Source organism: Mus pahari, unplaced genomic scaffold, assembly GCF_900095145.1.
Source record: "Mus pahari unplaced genomic scaffold, PAHARI_EIJ_v1.1 scaffold_7947_1, whole genome shotgun sequence".
NCBI lineage: Eukaryota > Metazoa > Chordata > Mammalia > Rodentia > Muridae > Mus > Mus pahari.
In genome coordinates, this window is record NW_018393704.1 from 17,105 (window position 1) to 23,905 (window position 6,801).

A 6,801-nucleotide genomic window follows, 5' to 3' on the forward strand; every position below is an offset into this window, starting at 1 on the left:
GATGACTAAGGATGTTGAACATTTTTTCAGGTGTTTCTCACCCATTCGATATTCCTTAGTTGAGAATTCTTTATTTAGCTCTGTACCCCATTTTTAATGGGGTTTTTTGAATTTCTGGAGTCCAGTTTCTTGAGCTCTTTGTATATATTGGAGATTAGCCCTCTATTAGATTTAGGATTGGTAAAAATCCTTCCCTAATCTGTTGGTGGCCTTTTTGTCTTGTTGACAGTGTCTTTTGCCTTACACAAGCTTTGCAATTTTATGAGGTCCCATTTGTCAATTCTTGATTTTACAGCACAAGCCATTGGTGTTCTGTTGAGAAATTTTTCCCTCTGCCCCTGATCACCCCTTTTTATGGTCTTCACTGTTGCTTGGTAACTGGGGAGGAGTTTAGCCTGAATGTCAGAAAATTGTGCCATTGCTTACGGGAAATTCAACTCAATATACAATATTCAGAACCATGCTTTTTTTAATATTTTCTTGCTTTAAATTCAGGCTTCCTTAAACCTCTCTGGCAGTTTGACAATGTACAAACCACTTAAAAGAAAACTGTTGATTTAGCTTCATCATCATTTAAGAATAATAATAATAATAATAATAATAATAATAAACCAATATTGTCTGTAATACTCAATTTTTTCTGTTATAGTTTATTTTTATTTAAAAAGAAAGCAATATTAGCCAGTTTTAAGTTAGTATTCATAATCAGCAACTATCCTTGAAATCTTTGATTAAACTTTTTTTATTATTAAACTTTTAAGTTTTTACATAATATGATGTGAAAGAAAAATGCTGTGGGTGGGGAGGTAGCCTGGAAAAATTAACAGTAGGAACAATGATCAAACATGGAGAAAGTGCTGCTGTATCTAGAGATCATTTTTCCATGGCTTAGAATGGTGTAATCATTTTGTTTTACAATGAATACTACTTTGCTAACTAAAATCCTCAATTTCAAAAATGACTCAATTTCTACTCTGGAAATTTATATTTTTGTTTTACTTTTCTATTTAATAATTCATTGTAGATTTCAGAGTAGCTTGTATTGTTGTCTCATCACAACAATATTATCTCAAAGTAGTAACAACTAGTAACTGAGCTAATATGATATGTATAGGAGACAGGGACAGACGTTTATGCAAACTAAGTCACAAATACGACAACTCCATGAATGGATTAATTTCTTGCAAATGAAGCTCCAAAGACTCCTGGCTACCTGACATGAGTGAGCACACATGAAATGGGTACTTTATATTGAACTGAAAAGCATCCTTCTCAGATATTTACTTGCTCATCTCTGAAATCATGGACTTCCTAGTCTCCAGGGCTATAAGAAGTACATTTTTGTTTATACTCTACTCAGAACATGGCATTGTGTTATAATAGCCCAGCCACATTGAGAAAAATGATGAAATAAGCTATTTGAGATGTGTAACTCCAAACCAAAAACATGATAGTGTGTTTCAATAGGTAGACAGTTGTGTCAACAGAGTGGATTAAAGTCATAGTGATGATACACACTTTATATGCTATATACATTCACTCTATGAGTATGTTTTATAAAATTTCTTACAGATGGCTTATAAATACAATGCATAGTGATCACTACAGATTATATTCTATTTATAATGTATCAGAAAATTTACTGCCTAGTAAATCAGTGTATAGGGGATACAAATATATTAGAAATTTAAAGATTAACCTATATAATCTTTTAAGATTAAAAGAAACTAAAAGTGTGTTTATGATTAATTATGCTATTTTATACTGTTTAAATTTAAGAAAGTAAACTTAGCTAAAGTGCTTAAAATAATGATTAGAAACAGATGAATTAGCATTTTATTCACTGAAAATTTTGTTAAATTAACTAGATATAAATCAATAGGCACATTGTATATAAACACTGTCATAATGAAATAAAAGAAGGAAAGCCATAGTACTTGATCCTCAAGGGAACAGACACATAGCTCTCTTTAATGAGGCTCATTGGGATGAGAGAAACTCAAAGTCATGATCAGGCCTTGTGGTAGGAAGAAACTCGTCAGCTATAACAATACAATGAATGGAAAATCTAAACATAATAGATAGAATCTTCATCTGATGTAGGAATTAAAGACAGAAAGGCAGAGGGAAACAGCGAGGTAAAAGGAAAGGGCAGTCAAAGAGGGACAGATGAGGGAAGGAAGGAGGGAGTGAGAGATGGGAGGAGGAAGGAAGGTAGAGATATCACAAGAACTATGAATGGTGGTGTCAACCTCTCTGGGGAGTTTCAGACCAATCCCCAGAGAAATGAAGGCTTTAACATTTTAGGGTTAGGTGGGAAATTTTGTGGCATGAGACTTATACCAACCCACCATAATTGAAGTGTGGAGAAGCCAGATACCACACAAAACTGTCAAGTTACAGCAGAGAATACTTTTTACCTCTCCATCTCAGAAATAACTTAAAGATCTGGCCTGATTTGATCAGACCTAAAAATGTAAGACCTTCTAACAAATTCTATAATCGTCCCTTAAAATAGTTCTTTTTTATGTGGAATGTTGAATAAAAAACTTCTTCAAATGGTCTGAATATCACTGATCTGATATTCTTCAGGCCAGCAGTGTTGCAAATTTCAGAAATTTTCAGAATTAAGAATATTTGTGTACAGCCTTCACATCATATTTTTGTTTAGCTATTCTAAAAATTTAAATGTGGAAAATATTTATTTATCTGTTACATATGGCATATATACTTATCTTAATATATGCATTTTAAAGAATACCTTTATAATTAATAATGCTTTGTACTGGGTAGTATGACCCAGTAGCAACCAGTTACATTTAGAAGCACATCAGAAATGAATATTGGAAGTATGGAATTTTTAATTTTAGATTTTTCGTATCAGAATACTTAGGTCTTTCAAGGTCTGTATGCTTAAACAGTATATCATATGCATTAGGAAAAAAGGAAGATAATTTATCTGTCCAAACAGCATTTCCTTTTATATAAATGTTCTTCAAAGGCTGGTGAGATGGATCAGTGGGTAAGAGCACTGACTACTTACTGAGTGAAGGTCCTGAGTTCAAATCCCAGAAACCATATGGTGGCTCACAATCACCCATAATGAGATCTGACACCCTCTTCTGGTATGTCTGAAGTCAGCTTCAGTGTACTTATGTATAATAATACATAAATCTTTGAGTCAGAGCAAGCAGGGACTGAGTGAGCAGGGTCAACTGGAGTGAGCAGAGGTCCTAAAAATATTCAATTCCCAACAACCACATGAAGGCTCACAACCATCTGTACCACTACAGTGTACTCACATAAATAAAATAAATAAATAAATCTTAAAAATTAAGTGTTCTTCAAAAGATTCATATTCTTTACTATTTTTGGCTTGGGAAATACTTTACATTTTTAGTTTTCTATTTTCTTTATTTTTTACTTATTTTTTTTATTTTTTATTTTTTATTAGGCATTTTCTTCATTCACATTTCAAATGCTATCCCCTTTCCTAGTTTTCTCTCTGAAAATCCCCTATATCCTCCCCTGCCTTGCTCCCCAATCCACTCACTCCTGCTTCCTGGCCCTGGCATTCCCCTAATCTTTGCTTCATATTATTCTCTGTGATATGAAGATTTTAGTTTTGATGAGTTTATCATAGTGTACAGTAGAGTACTGAAGAATTACTGTGTTGTGTAAATCAAGGGAAGAGGAAAGAAATTGACAAAAATTGCATTCTAAAGCAGACAGCTCAAAACAATGCAGAGGTTAATTTATGCTGCACTAAAACACATCATGTTGCAGTCATAATAATGTTTAAGAAAATGATACAGATCACATCTTGTGTTTGAGGAAAGATAAAGTAACTAGATGATGTTATTATCTTCATGCTCTGTACATTTGAGATCAGCAACATGAAGAGCAAAGATGTTCAAAGACTGTGAAGGAATAGGGGAAGACAGACTATCTTAGAAACTAGTTCTAGTGAGTGAACCAACAGCCATTCCTACACTGATCAACATGAACTTCACAGAAACAGGCACAACTCAATAATCATCAAAATAAGAAATGCCTGTACTTCATTGATTACTGAGACAGAAAACTCTTCTGAATTTCAACTTTAGAATTCTGGTGAAGTAGACAGCCAAACCAACACAATCAGTACTGCCTGGCTCTATGTACAGAGCATTTTGCAATGACAAAAATTGTAAAGCCTGATGAAAACATCCTAGGTAAACAAAAAATATTTTTTTAATTTTAGAAAAATTCTAGTACATTTTTCAAAATCATCTCAGTAATACAGCAAAAGGCATACTATTAAAATGAATTATGTAAAATACATTTATTACATACTTTAGACAAATTTTAAAAAATAACAAACTAAAATAATGAGCTAGAAAGATTGCATTGAATTTGTAAAACACAAACCAATAGAAAGAAAAAAAGCCTAAGAGAAGGTATATGAATCAGAGAGCCATTTGTTCATACACTCAGAAGTACCATAAAAACGCTAAACTGGAGAGCATAGCATATGAGGACCAGGTACAGACCCATGCAAGAACTGTGCATGCTGCTTCAGCCTCTTTGAGTTCGTATGAGCTCTTCTCGGTTGATTTATAGAGTTTTGTCTCCTGGTGTCTTCCATTTCTTCTGACTCTTTTTACTCTTTCAACCTCCTCTTCCACAGCACTCCCTGAGGTTTGAAGGCAGTGATTTGATGGAAAATCCCATTTAGAGCTGAATTTTCCAAGATCTCTGTAAGCATATACTTTGTTTGTTCCCATCTGCTGCAGGAGGAAGCAACTCTGATGATGGTTGAATAAGGCACTGATAATGAGCACATCAGACTACTATTAAGATTCATTTTCTTACTGTTTTTTAAAGACCAGTAATGTTTTATTTTCCCTAAGTCTTTGGCCCATCTAATCTCCTACCAAGATAACTCTTATGAAGGCAGAGATTTAGTTAAGGTTAGCTTACTGTTTCAGAGGCTTAGTTGATTATTAGCATGGTGGGAAACATGATATCACGCAGACAGACTTTGTGCTGGAGAGCCAGGAGTTCTATATCTTGATCTGATTGCAGCCAGGAGGAGACTCCATTCTGCAGGCAGCCAGGAGGGGATTCTCTTTTACCCTGGGCTGAGGTTGAGCACTTAATTATATACTTCCTCCAACAAGGTCACACCTCCTAATAGTATCTCTTCCCATGGGCCAAGGATATTCAAACCATCATTGTTTCCATCTCATTGAGTGGGCCTTACATCAAATCTGATATTCATTGTTTATTCCCAAAAGGTTTGTAAAATTACTGCCCTAGCATATTTTGCTAGTGGGACAGTGTTAGAAACCAAAGGATTTGTGGATGAGTTGGTATATGTTTCTTTTTAGTATCCCACAGAGTCTGTTTCTATACAAAAGAGACTAGAACATAGGAGTGAAGATTCTATATTGATACCTGCTCATCTTCTCCATGTGCAATGAATTCAATGAGTATGGGTGCTGTCTTTAGCAATGTGTCCTTATTGTCAGTTTGTGGTGAGCAACCTATTGCCTTTGCAATAGTCTGAGTTGTTTGGTTGTGTCTATGGGGCCTCTTTGACTTACAACGCAAATGATTGTAACCTAGTCCTGGTAATAGAGGTTTTATTTGATAACAAAAGATTGCCACTTGGAATTCTGTCTTTCCTATATCTTGCCTTTACATATTTAAAGAATTCACATACCATCCTCGAATACTAGATGTTTCTCCCTCCATTTAGTCCTCTCTTCTGTTCTGGATATTTGCAACCCTAGACTACTCCTAAAATCTATTTCATTTCTCTCTCCCAGGGAGATCAATGTGTTCTCTTTAGTCCTTTGCACTACACATATCATCTGGCCTATACATTGTAACTTTGTTTTTATTTATATAATAGCAATATCTACATATAATTAAATACACCCCATATTGATTTTTTCTGGGTCTGGATTACTTTACATAGGATAATTTTGTTTTTGTTTTTTTCTTCACTTTTCTTTGAATTCTTTCTTTTCTTTTCTTCTATTCTTTTCTTCTCTTTTCTTTTTTTCTTTTTCTTTTTGAATTCTATCCATTATCTTGCGAATTTTATGATGTCATTTTTAAGTCAATGAGTCACACTGCCTTATGTATATTTACCATATTTCCTCACCCACTTGTCTGTTAAGGGACATTTAGATTGTTTCTGGCTATTATGAATAGAGCAGCAATTTACATGGTTAATCAAGTATCTGTGTGGTAGGGTGAAGCATCCTTTGGGTTTATGTCCGATAGAGGAATAACTAGCAGATCAATTTTTGCCTTTCTGAGGAACTACAACATTGATTTTCATAGTGGCTCTAAAAGTTCATATTTCCACCAGCAATGGGTGATTGTTACCCATATTCTACATTTTTGCCAGCATGTGTTATTGATTTCAGTCATTCTGACAGATGTAAGATAACATCTCAGAGTAGTTTTCTTTTGCATTTCCCTAATGGCTAAGTATATTGAAGATTTTTTCTAAATATATTTTACCCATTTGAGTTCCCTTTATAGACAATTCTGTTTAGCTCATTAAGCCATTTTAAAATTGGATTGTTTGTACTTTTAATATCTAGTTTTTTGAGTTCTTTATATATTTTGGATATTATTTCTCTACAAGACATGGTGTTATTAGAAATCTTTTTCCATTGTGTACGTGGTCAGCATGATATTTTTCTTCGTCTTACACAGGCTCTTCAGATTCATGGGATCCTGTCTATAAATTGTTAACCTTAGTGTCTGTGGTAACAGTGTTCTGTTCAGAAAGTCTTCTGT